Genomic DNA, 13,156 nt, shown 5'->3' on the forward strand with positions numbered 1-13,156 from the left:
CTATGTTTTAATTCAATATAAAATTGAATTGTTGATTTCACTTCAAGTGCTGCATTTCTTAAGGATCCAGGTAGCTCTGAGGCTGCTAAAATATCTGGGCCATACTGTTTTGTCAGTACATGTTTCAGTTGTATATATGACCAGCAGATGTTGTAGGACATAATCTCTCAACCATTATAAATCAGCTGATTTAAGGTATTTATCCCTTGGTTGACCCAGGCAGTCCAGTGGAACATCTTTCCCCACCTATCCCTGTCTTCACATTTGGATTATTCTACACCATCAATTTCTCATGTGATTCTTAACTGCTTAATAGATAGGTGGTGAAAGGCTGGAAACAAAGATTCCTATTTACTATATTTGGACCCTAAAAGTTTCAGAAAGGGTTATACATTGGCACCCTAAGTAACATAATACACACTTGTTCGTGGTCACTCACACCTTAGTCACCTCCCAATTAGACTACCGCAACACGCCCTATATGGGGCTGCTCTTGGAGACCACCTGGAAACTTTAATTGGTCCAGAATTAGCAGTGTGGGTAGTTATGGGTACATCTCACTAGGCCGCTCTAGCACTGCTCCTCAGCAAGCTCCACTGGCTTCCAGTAGGCTTCCAGGTGCAATCCAAGGTGCTAGTTATCACCTTTAAAGCTCTACATGGCATAGGGCCAGGTTCCTTGAGGGACTGCCTTCTCCCAAGAACATCTGCCTACCCCACATGTTCCCTCAGGGAGGGCATGCTCCACCTTCCTTCTTTTAAATCCTGCCACTTTATGGGACCTCAGAAGTATGCCTTTTCTGTGATTACACCTGTTACTCTGGAACAATCTCCCCCCACATCCCCAATATACAACAGGCCCCAACTCGGGTTGCCTTTAGGAAAGCCCTTAAGACTGGGCTCTTCCCTTTGGCATGAGGAGCTAGTTGGATTGATTCCCTTTTTGATTGTTTTGTGTATGGTGCTTGGTTGCCATTTTTATACTTTGTATTTTATATGGATATATTGTATATGCTTTAATGTTACGGGGGGGGTTGTTTGTTGTTTGAGTTGGGTGGCTTTATAAATTTAGTTCATAAATAAATAAACGCCCTGAAAGTTCTCATTCCATAAGAATATAGATGTTAAAATAAAACCCCAGTGATAACATAGTAAATCTGGTAGGTTAACGCCACCTTCAATCATAAGGCAGCCTCCTTGGCCAAAGATATTCAAGCAGTTTTCCTGCCATAAAAAAATTCTCATTACAGGTAGTTCTTGTTTATTGACTGCCTCATTTAGTGACCATTCAAAGTTACAATGGTGTAAAAAAAACAGCTTTATGACCAATCCTTGTATTTATGACCATCACAGCAACCCACAGTCACATGATCGCCATTTGCGTGCTTCCCAACCGGCTTGAGACAAGCAGAGTTAATGGAGAATGTGGAAGTAAAATCATAAGTCATGGTCATGTGATGTTTCACTTAATGACCATGGTGACTCATTTAACGATCAAATGGGAAGTGACATCGTAAGTGCATCATGGCATGTGATTTTCTCCTTAACGACCACAGTGCTTAGCACCAGAGTTGCTGGTCCCAATTACGGTCACTAAGCAAGGACTAACCTGTAGTTTGTCTAACTGTGTAAAGTATCTAATAGGGAATAATACTGAAATTCCTTTTAAAATATACATTAGTCTCAATGTAACATTCATTTTAATTGCATTAAACTTGCCTGAGATTCAGTGGAAGTTTTAATCATTAAGTTATATCTACCAAAATCAAAACTATAGATTTAGAAATATTTAGTTCAACACATTGTGATATATTTTAAGAAAATATAAACTCAAGTATTTTATAGAGTCTGTAAATCCCAGTGTCTTGCAGTAGTCATCAGATATTATAGATTGCAAAGATAGCAAATTAGATTTTTTTCCAACTGAAATTGAATTCCAACCACAGTATAAACTATATTGTGGTACAACATTAATGAGCTTTGGTAATGATACTAAATAATCCATACTGAATAATTATCCAAAAGAGCCATAATATCGTCAGCATATAAAAACAATTTGTTTTCAATATCAACTGCCACCACTCCCTTAATATCTTGGAATTATCTAATGAGTGAAGCTAAAAGGTCAAGAGCCAGATTAAAAATTAAAGGAGACAAGCAGAATCCTTGGTGCGTGCCTCAGTATGACTTAATGGATTGAGAATGGATTCATAATGACGCTGGCCATAGGGCAGTGTTTCTCAACCTTGGCAACTTTAAGATGGGTGGACTCCAACTCCCAGAATTCCCCTGCCAGCATGCTGAAACACTGCCATTGGTAAAAATACCAACTTGTACTCCAATAAACAAAAGATGATGGAAACCCATATTTCTTACAGCATACTTCGACAAATTCAGTCTGAAACATCAAAAGCCCTTTCAATGTCTAATGAGATTATATCAGCTGGTTCTACTTTATCTGCAATGATGTTCAAAATGTCAGTTGTGGTATCAATTATTTTCAGATGCGTGTCTATTTTTTTTTAACCAGGCTGAGATGGATGAGTTATGGATGGTTACATTCTGTAACCTCCTGGATAACGCTGCAGTTAATATTTTAATATCCACATTAAGCAAAGTTAGTAGTCTGTAACTTGCACATCTAGTAGCATCTTTCTCAGGCTTTAATATTTCTGTAAAAAAGGCTTCATTAAAAAATGGAGGGACTATAGGAAGATTAGATAATTTCTTATAACCCAGTAAGTCTATAAATGTTCTATAACATTCAGCTAGAAATCCATCGGGCTTTCCCCAATATCATAAAGTGAATTATCTCTGTAATTTCTGGTAATAATAATAATCTGGTTCTTTATCTTATTGAGAGAAATGTTTGATTTCAGTATTTCCCCCGCATTAATGATTTGTTGTTCAGTTACAAATGTCTTCAATTTGTATAACTGTGTATAGAAATAAAATATTTCATAATTAATATATTAATATTAATTCTAAGTATAACTGACCATTATTAGCCTGAGTTCCAGATATTTCCTTGAATTTCCTTTTTTGTTGTTGTTGTTTTTGACCACCCATTCAGTCAATAAGTTGCAGCTTTCTTTCCTGATTCCCAGTAGTTTTGATTACTACATTTCAAAGAATATTCAGGTAGTAGCCCCAATTTAACTTTAGCTGCTAAAAATACTTGCAGCAATTCATCTGTGGGGTTTTCAGCATATGGCAAAAGTGAGTCTTTAACCATCTTTTCCAGCTGCACAAGATTAAAATCTCAAAGTCTTTTTTTCTACTGAAGCAGTGGGAATAGCAGATCCATGAATAAATGCTTTAATAAAAGTTTATGGTTTTGGTAGAAACCCCACACACACACACACACACTTTTTTTTTAATTTTTACAAAAAAAAGCAAGTTGCTTCTTATTATATTCCACAAATGAAAAGTCCCCTCTGAGGGAAGTATTCAGATACCATGTGGGATTAGCTAATTTACAATTTTTAAATTCCAAAATGAGAGTCACTAAAACATGGTTTGTGACTGAAATTGAGTCAATTGAGGAATTCACAACTTGATCTATCAAAGCAGGAAAAATAAAATAATAATAATCTAATCTAAATCAGTTTTGATGTGCATGGGAAAATAAAATGTATTCTCTCATTTTAGATTTAGAAAATGCCAAATATTTATTAAATTCCAATATACATTCATGGAAGTATGAGGCAGTTCTGTCTAGCTGAGGATCTTGGTTTAGGTTGAAAGCATGAGCAAGAACTATTGACACACGGTTTGCAAAATGTTGTTTTGGGAAAAAAAAAATCTATGGAATATTTCAGGAGAGTGCTTAGTGAGGCCAGAAGTTAATCAGAGCAATAGTGACATTCACTATCTTAACAGTAAAATAATAATAATAAAGTATCATTCAGTGTGACAGTGCTCATATTCCAATTTTAGAGTTGTTATTTTACATAATAGCTACCCCATGTGCTTTGCATCTACTAACCTAGGCTGTTCCAATCCAGTTCTAGGACTCAAGAAAAGTGAAATGTTTTCTTGAATGGATTTCTTGCATATATAATTATATGTGGCTTTAATTCTTCCAGCTTGTTACAAATTTGTCCTTTCTTTTTTTTTGATCTGAGTCTATTTGCATTCCAGCTGATTACTTTAAGTACCATGCCTTGAGGCAGATAAAATATGCCTCAAGGTTGATTTCTGAACATCGCAGACATCTCATACTGTAATAAGTTTAATAAGTAGCAAATACACAAAAAGAACATTTAAGAACATTTAAACAATGAATATGGATCTAAACTTAAATAAATAAATAAAATAAACCTAATACAAAAAGGTGATAGAAAAAGAAAATACCCATCCCAACTTTACTAACATTTGGGGGGGGGAGGGGAGGGGGAACAAAAAAAAATTCAATTTTAGACCTCCAGTGTGTCTTGGATTACTGCCCACTCCCACCCTCCCGAAATAAAAGCCATAGAAAAATAAACTTCTATACTCTTATAGTAGTAATGGGTGTTGAAGGAAAGGTGGAAAAAAAGCAAAAAGCAAAAAGCAAGCTCCTTACTCATCAGATAGTACAGTATCTAAAAAATTCATAGCAGTGGATGGAATACTAAATCTTTGCATCTCCAAGAGAAAGGCAGAAGATTGCTGGATACAAAAAGAAATATTTGACATTCTTGTTCCTTGCTGATACCCAGCGCACAGCGAATCAAAGCCTCTTCTTAAACTTAACACTTGCTAAGGAAGGCCTGGATAAATCATTATTTTACTTCCATGATGTTTCAATTCAGTCATTTGTTCTGAAAGTTGTAGAAGATGGTTTCTGGTGCCGAACATCAGAAATGTGACAATTAGAGGGGCAGATCTTTGTGAGGGATTGCCTCTTACTCTCAATCTGTAAGCATCAGTATCTCCAATTTAAAATCAGTTGGCAATGAGATTTCCTGAATACATTTTCTAGGTAAATTAACAAAGGCTTCTGCTGCTCTTCAGCCACAGGTAGATTTGTTATTGTGAAGTTGTTTGGGGTGAGCTGCCCTTCAGCTTTAAGTAGTTCAGCTTGCAGGTCTGTCATGAGTTTATCATGAGAGTGTTCTGAAGTCTTAATTCTGATCTCATGGGAAATAACAATTACTCTCTTCGACGCTTCCAAACCTTTATCAAATTTAGCTTGGGCTTTCATAGTTTTCAGTTGTTCGTGGATCCTAGATATGCCCTTTTCCAGCCTTGTAAATCTGCAGTCCATCTGTTTGGACTCTGACTGAAGCTTTACCATTAATTCACAGCTCATTATTCCTTGTTGCTGAGATAGTGATGCATCTGGGGTTAATATTGCTCTATCCAGGATCCAAGGAGGCAGCCATAACCCCCTCCTGTCTCTCCAGGATTTCAATAGAGTGCATAAACTCATCCAGCTTTCCTCTCTCTCCCTCCTCTGGAGCCGAGCACTTCGCTCATGATGACCAAAGGGAGCTATCTTCTTCATTTTACAAGGCATATCTTCGAAATGATGTTGTATCTAAGTTATTAAAGCAGACCGTGAGGGTTTGGACAGTAATCACTCACCATTCAGCTATGTATCTGAGCAATTTCATCCAGAGGGTCGGAGCGAGGTGAAGAAAGGCAACTGCCTAGTCAGCGATCAAAACTAGAATTGTTGTCGGTTGCATTACTAGGTTAAATAGGTTAAAACAGTGGCACATTTAGACACTTTTTGGTAAAAATAATGGAACCCAAATATCCTCTCTACCATGAATCATCTTTGTGGTTTTCATATTTTTGTGTTTGTATGATGTTTTTTCTAAATGCAGCCTTTTCTTGTCCTTTCAATAAATGCCCTTGCCCTTAATAACATTTTTTCTCATTCTTCCTTACCGCCAGAGCAATTTAAATAAAAGAATTAGAAACTGAAGCAGTGTTAGAAATTGATCCTGCTGATCAAATACTAGGAAACATTTTAGTCCAAATTAGTTGCCAGATTCTTTGGGGGGAATAATATTTATTGGCTGGAGCCTAACAGACTGACTTTCTCTATTGGACTTCACGGCATTGTAGTAATACTGGATCAAATCAAATCTTTATTATGGTCATAGACCAGCATAATAGTAATACGATATGCAAGTGATTATAAGAGGAGGTTGGATAGTTTTGGCATAATAGATGAGGTATATGGGACAAACGCATAATGACTAAGTGCCCACCCAACAATGGGGGAAGGGGAGAAATTGTCAGGATGATCACACACATTTTGTTAAAGATTGAAAGGGGAAGTTTTGTTCCAGCTTGTAAAGTTGCAGACATTAAGGGCAAAAGCCTCCAAGTATGGATTTCTGCCATTGGGAGTAGTGGCCTGCTTGGAAGTAGGTGGTGGCTACTAGATATTAGATCTGTCATTCAGAAAATGGTAATTTAGGATGCCACCTCCCAGTTTAAATTCTGGAGAGGGGCTGAAGTAAAAGAGAGTGCTTTGGGGCGGAGGATGATAGATCTGAGGGAAGCTCAGAGTCCTAGCCAAGGAAGTCTCCCAGAATGGCAATCTTTGGAATTTATTACTTTGGGGGGGGGAGGCAAAGTTTAGTCATAGCTACTTTGTTCACTATAAGTTATTAGGAGCCATCTTGTGAGAGTTAAAATTTCTACAGAAGTTAACTATATTGCAATCTTAAGGGGATCTGTTTACAGCTGTTCTTAGGTTATACAATAAAAATAATTGGATTCCTGGTTCAGATAGAAAGTGATTGTGCAGTTCTGTACTTTCCCCCCATTTCACTCAGTCATATTACCTCATATAGAGAGACAAATAGAGCCGAACAGCAGAAGAATTTAAAAATGAATAAACAGTTTGGGAGTGGTAGAAAGACTAGTAGGTCCTTTAGAGACCTCCCTAGGTTATTGGAATTATGCATTGGTTTTGAAGAACTGAACAGGCTCCCCAGTAAACCGGGAATGGAGACCAAACACTTCTGAGATAAAGGCCTAAGTTTGGGCTCATTCAGAAGCTAGGACAGTATCTCCAACAGTTTGCCTATGCAGTGCTTGTACTGTGGTCTAGCGACCTGGAAATTTTGGTCACTGCTGACTGCTGATAATGTCTTATTGCCTGACATTTTGAACCTTTGTTCAAATATTGGAACTATTGGTCTACACTTTTAAACCAGACTTTGACTGTGTCTTCGCCTACTGAGTTTTCTGTGGGTTGTCTGTGCTCAACCTTCAATTATTTCACTACTGGACCTTGATCTCAACATTGATCTATTTCCTAGCCATGGCCCTCTTGCCTTGCTGTGGGAAGTCCCAAACAATATATCCATCTGTATCTCATGTCATGTTGCTTCTGCCCCTGATGTCTAGGTGTAAAGCACGGACATCTTCAGAAAGGAGGTCTTTGTGCAAATAGTGGTACATGCAGTGGCTTCCATGGAGCAGAATCCCAGTAGCAGTTATCCTGATCATAGTGTAAACATTTGCATGCACAGCTAAATGCACAAAGATGTCTCTCTGCAGGTATTTGTGCTGAATGTGAGACCATCAAGAGAAGGGATATGTAATATCCATGACATATGATTAATATGGCATATTTCCATCTCCATGATAAAATAAGTAATTTAGAAAACACTTGAAAAGATCTGTGCTCTCACGAAATACTTCAGTGGGCATTGTAAGGAATTACTGGGTTGTGAGAACATTACAATCCAGTCACTGGTGAAACCAATCCCCATTACTGGTCAGCCACATCATGCAAATATAAAAGTGAGGATTAACACTTTCTTCATGCTGCAGGCAGAAGGATGAAGTCTTAGAGCAGCCCGCAAAAATGATGGCTGCTCTTGGAACACAGACTCATTCTTGATTGTACTTTTCATCCCCTCTCACTGACTTACAAAGGAGGGGAACAAAGATGTGGCGTTAATAAATCTTTTTCTCACAAAGGCTTCATGAGTTCACAGAAATTGATCCAACAGACTGCACAAAATATCTTCTTGTGATTTCTTTTTTATTAGCAAAACAAGGCAAATTCTTAATTTCTTTTCAGGCATGTAAAGTAATTTAAGCACCATTTCACTAAAACAGCTAAATAAGCTGGATTCTTTTCCCCGTTCTTCCACCTCCCTACAATCTTTCTGATAAGCAGTGGCACAGAAACAATACAAATCTTTGATTTATGTGTATCTGGCCAAGAATTTTAAAGTTAACTACTTTTCTATTGGATATACATGCAGCCTGTACTGTTGACTAAAAATGTACATTGCTATTTCTAGATTCCTACGTAGACTTCACAATGTTCAGAAAACACATGGAGATAGATTTTGCAAGAATCACAAAAATACACCCAGAATCGTCCTTGATTAGGAGTTTGTACATAATCATTCATGCTGAGTGAGCTGCAAATTGCACGTAGCAACCATCTTTTCTATAAAGTTTTTATTGGATTTTTGTTTGGAAATGCATTTAAGAACTGGTCACTCATACAAAGGCCCAAACATCCTTAAAAAGCCTTTCCAGAAAAAAAACACTGCCATATCTTTTATCTAATATTAATTTTATTTCTTCTGTCGTTTACAGAGAATAAAATGGAACCTAGATTCTGTTAACATATCAGAGCTATTTGAGCTGTGGCCAGTTCACACCCATGAATCAATTTCTTTGTTGTTAGTGAAAGTCCAACAAGATGATGCAGAATCTTTCCTTTGACCTAATTTAATGTAGTGCGAACACTTTTAAGGTTAGATTGCCTACTCAAGTCAACTTTGAGATTCGGGAAGTCAAAAAGCAAAACAAAAGGCCCCACCCCCTTTCATACTCCATTCAAAGCAATAACATTAGAAGGGACCCTCCCTAATTTCTCGGACTGTAAAGGGGAAGGCAGGAGAATGGTACTTTCGGACTTGCAAGATTCTGTTAATGTAGCTTTACAATAAAGTAGAATTAGCTTATCTGGCTGTGTTTCCTGTTTGGTCTACCTGGTAAGGCTGACACTCACCTCGTCCCCTGCTTTTTGAATCCCAAACCAGAAATCTTTCCACTGAGTCCTAGATTGACTTGCAGAATTTCTCTATTGCTGTCCTCAGCTAGACCAGTGTTTCCCGTTGGTAATTTCCTAACGTGTAGCCTTCAGTATCCAGAATTCCCCAGCCAGCATGGCTATTGCTGACAATTCCATACATCTGAAAGTTGCCAAGGTTGGGAAACACTAAGCTAGACATAAACAAAAAAAAAATGCTGAAATTTGCCTTGCAAATTTCTCAGAAGTATCCTTCCACAGTGAAAGAAGCTTCTAGTTTTCTATCATATTCTCAGATGCTGGAGGAGGAGTGGGGAGCAGGAGGATGATTTTGGTGCTGATTTTGAGTTTTGTTTAATCTTGTGACTTGATTGGAGGTCTTGTTGTTGCTTTCTGTTGCACATCTATGATTCTGCAACATTACTGGACAATTTCCCAATTTAAGAAACTCTATGGAAAGATTTTCCACATCATGTCTTCCCTTGGGATTTAAATTGAACAGTGGGAAGCCAGAGAGTCTGCAAATTGTGAGAAAAATGATTGCATACAGTAAAGGATAAGACACTCCACACAACCTTTGGTCATCTTCTATCCAAGATAAGGAAAAAGTTATAAAAAATGTAGAAGAAATATTCAGCATTGTACTAACTGCACCTAGATCCTGTTGCCAACAATGATTCAAGCTACCCATGGTCACTAGAAATACCTTAGAAGAACCTGATGGGATTAAGGAAAGGTGATTTTGTCTAATATTTTGTTTCCAGCACTGGCTAATTCCCGTATGAGGAAGACATACAAACAAGAGACGCTCAGGGCCATTTGTCCCAAGGTATCTGGTTTTGCCTCTAAGTGTTGCATTCTTATTTAGCTAGTAGGTCCGTAGGTCTTCCTACAGATTTCAAAGGGATGTTAACTTGATTAATTTGTCCTGGACTTCTGTTCAACATTTTCTAGTGATTGAAGAGTAGAAACCATTGGAGAGGGAGAGAGAATGCATTTCTTGGCAGTCTTTGTTAAGATCCATACTTTATCCTTGGGTTTAGATTGGAACGGATGCTTGTCCTATGCCTTATAAATTTTTATTTGGTGTGACTGGAAAGATGCTTTTTTGCTAGTGTAGATTCAGAGATTCTCAGCTGCCATGGAAAGTGGATTGGAAAGCAATGATGAGGTGAAGGTAAGAAGGACAGGATCCTAGCTTTCCCTCTGGTCTTTTCAAGCATTTGACCAAGATATTTCTTATAATGCTCATTCCCACATTTTCACTCCATTCTGTAAACCTATTTTTATAGATTGAAAATCTGAGGCTGAGGCACCATGACAGCTAAAAGTAAAATAAATCCTGGTGCTTTTTCCCCCTCTTCCCCCTTGCCTTTCTGGTTGGTCTGCTTTTCTCTAATAGTTACATAACACTCATCAACTTTTAACATTCAAGGGAGGACGACTTTCATTTGTCAAAGGCACAAAACCTCTGCTGAGAAAATGGTGTCTGAGTCAAAACGTTGATTGCTAAACTCCATTCATGCCACGAGCTCATTCCCCCATGTGGGATTATATTATAAAATGGTGACAGAGTGCGTGGACTAAAGGTCAAGTGCAAGAACTATCATTTTACTTTGATGGCTCTGTGTTGATTCCAAGTGTAACTCCAGCCCAGCATAAGGATGCAGAGAATTGAGAGCATCTTTGATTTAATGGACGCCTTAAGATTCCAATATCTGATATAGGACTGCCACAGAGAGGCCTTAATTGTTCTTTCTCCTTCTTTCTCTTTCTCTCTGTCTTTCTCTGCCAAAGTTGCAAGCCTCTTTGTTTATGAATGCCTGAGTTCATAAATGTCAATGTTTCTGTTGCAGGGCTCCAGGATGCTGGCTCTCACCTCTTCCTGTGGAATCATTTCTGCCTTATCTCATACACAGACTCAGTGACCGAGAGGATTCGACCAGCCAGCAAATGCCTTGTCTGCATCAACAACTACTTATCTGTTGGGGGAATCTCTGAAAGAGTCACGGTTGCAACCTAAGTATAGAGGGAGGAGGGGGGAATGTGTGTGCACATGTGCATATGCAGATATTTTGATGTTTCAAGGGTTTCCTGCAGAGGCAGCGTAGAATCTAGTTTTGGGGATGGTAATGCTCAAAGATACTAAATGGTGCACTCAGTTGCCAAATGAGAAAATACTGGGATTCGTTTGTCAGTATAAACTTTGCTGGATCGGTGCCCCTGTTAGCTTTTCCAGTGCCTTGCTCAATGATGGTCTTGAGTACAACCAGGGCTTGTCACTCTTCTCTACAATCTGAAACCAAGCTTGACAATGCCTTTTCCCTTTCTGATGGGGCTGGCACTGACATGAAATTGAACAAGGGGAGTTGGCCCTATCATTGCACCTTCTTGTTTTAGAACATCAACAGTATAAAAGTGGTTCTAGAACCCACCCACCCCAAAATTATGAAGCCTCAGAGGGAGGAGGGGCAACCTGGACCTACAATTTCCACGGCCCCAAGCCAATAAAGCCAAGAAAATGGATTGTGGAAAGTGAAGCCCCAAACCAGGTAGCGAGCACAGGATGCCTACGCTACCATAAAAGATGAATGCACTGCCTAAGACTAAGAGAAGAAATGAGAAATTATTTTTTTAAAAAAAACTCAGCATAAGAGAACGTGGAATTTAAAGATGAATCGGTGTGATAGTAATTCTCCCCTCTCACTGCATGTCTCTGTCTTTGTGTCTCTGTGTGTCATAGTGATTCAAGACTTTAACATTTCTTTCCTGTTGCTGAAATGCAGCCAATTTTCTACTCACTGGTTCCCAGAAAAAGGCTTAAAGATTACTATATTTTACCCAGATGGTCAGTCTCTGAATACTTTCCCTTTTTTATATTCAGAAGGAATTAATGTTTTGCAAATTCCATGGATCCGGACTCACCTGTTCCCAACCTGCTCCAGAGGGGACTATTTAAAACATTCTTTTCTTCTGTTGCTTCATATGTAGCGTATAGAAATCTGCCCCTGACTTTTTTAAAATTAAAAGTTCACAAGGACTTTTAATCTTCTTTAGCTTGAACTCAGTTCCTGGTCACTTTGTGGACTTGTGCATGTGATTTTCATGGCAACAATGTGGAAGTGATTTCCTACATTTTTTTCAATTTTCCAATTTAGTCTACTGCTCTGAGATTTCCAGCTGGTCTCCCATCCACATCCTAACAAACTCAAACTTTGCTTACCTTTTCAAAATCAGCCATTATCTGCTAAGCATTGCCAGCAAAATAATAACAGTTTTAATTTTCTTAGACACAAGTTAGTTCACCTTCCAAGACGTGACATTCTGAATACTCCAGGATGGCAAAGTACTGTTCTTTTCTCAGGAGCATAAAACACCAAGCTCTGTCTAGTACCATCAACTTCAGCTGACAGTTCTGAAATTAAAAAGCCCTGCCATTAAGCTGAAATCCTCTGCCTTCTGCTCTTCTCTTCCTGCAATGAAATGAAGTTCTCCTGCAGTCTCTAATTTTAGAAATTTCATTCCACAAGAGTTTATGAAGTGTGATACACACACACACACACACACACACACACACACTAACATGGACAGAGAAAGAGAGAGAGCTCTTGCCAAGACTTTTATGGATACTACTTTAGATGATGAAGCCAATGAAGTATTTGTTCAGTCAAGGACATTAAATTTGGCTGAACAAATGAGTTGATTGTTAATGGCATTGCATGTATCTGAGGAAAGGAGAAGCTATAATATTATTCATTTAACTGGAAGTGGGTAAACTATAAAATGTGTATTTCTGGGCACATACACATTTGCAAGAAAAGCACTTCCTGTGTCTATTTAAGAGAGGTACCTAACGGTCCAGTGGGCAGGACAATAAATGGCTCTTTCATTGAAAGGGTATCTTTTCAAATGGAAACAGCATCAACTGGGCACTTTGTGTATGTAAAAGAGAGAGAAACTTAACAGAGCCAGTATAGACATTTGACTCCCTTATTAAGTTTATCCCCTCCTGTTTTGTGTGCTTTTACAGTTTTTTATTTGTAATTCTTTTAATGTATTTATTCTTTTTAATTGTTGTATGCCGCCCAGAGTCACTTTGTGTGAGATGGGCAGCTATATAAATACGATAAACAAATAGGTATTAAAAAAG

The 13,156-nt window shown here is 38.2% G+C and overlaps 1 long non-coding RNA gene across 1 annotated transcript in view; it reads right to left on the reverse strand.

Moving 5' to 3' along the window:
* Positions 1 to 12,489, reverse strand: part of LOC148215055 (uncharacterized) — a 44,687-nt gene extending 32,198 nt beyond the window's left edge. Inside the window, exon 1 of the long non-coding RNA XR_015797170.1 lies at positions 12,230 to 12,489. This is a non-coding gene — a long non-coding RNA (uncharacterized LOC148215055). The remainder of the gene's footprint in view (positions 1 to 12,229) is intronic.
* Between the last annotated feature and the right edge of the window lie 667 nt (positions 12,490 to 13,156).

Source organism: Python bivittatus, unplaced genomic scaffold (genome assembly GCF_059951505.1).
Source record: "Python bivittatus isolate LINGU-HERP-01145 unplaced genomic scaffold, Pbiv_v1 ctg000480_np1212, whole genome shotgun sequence".
NCBI classification, from domain to species: Eukaryota; Metazoa; Chordata; class Lepidosauria; order Squamata; family Pythonidae; genus Python; species Python bivittatus.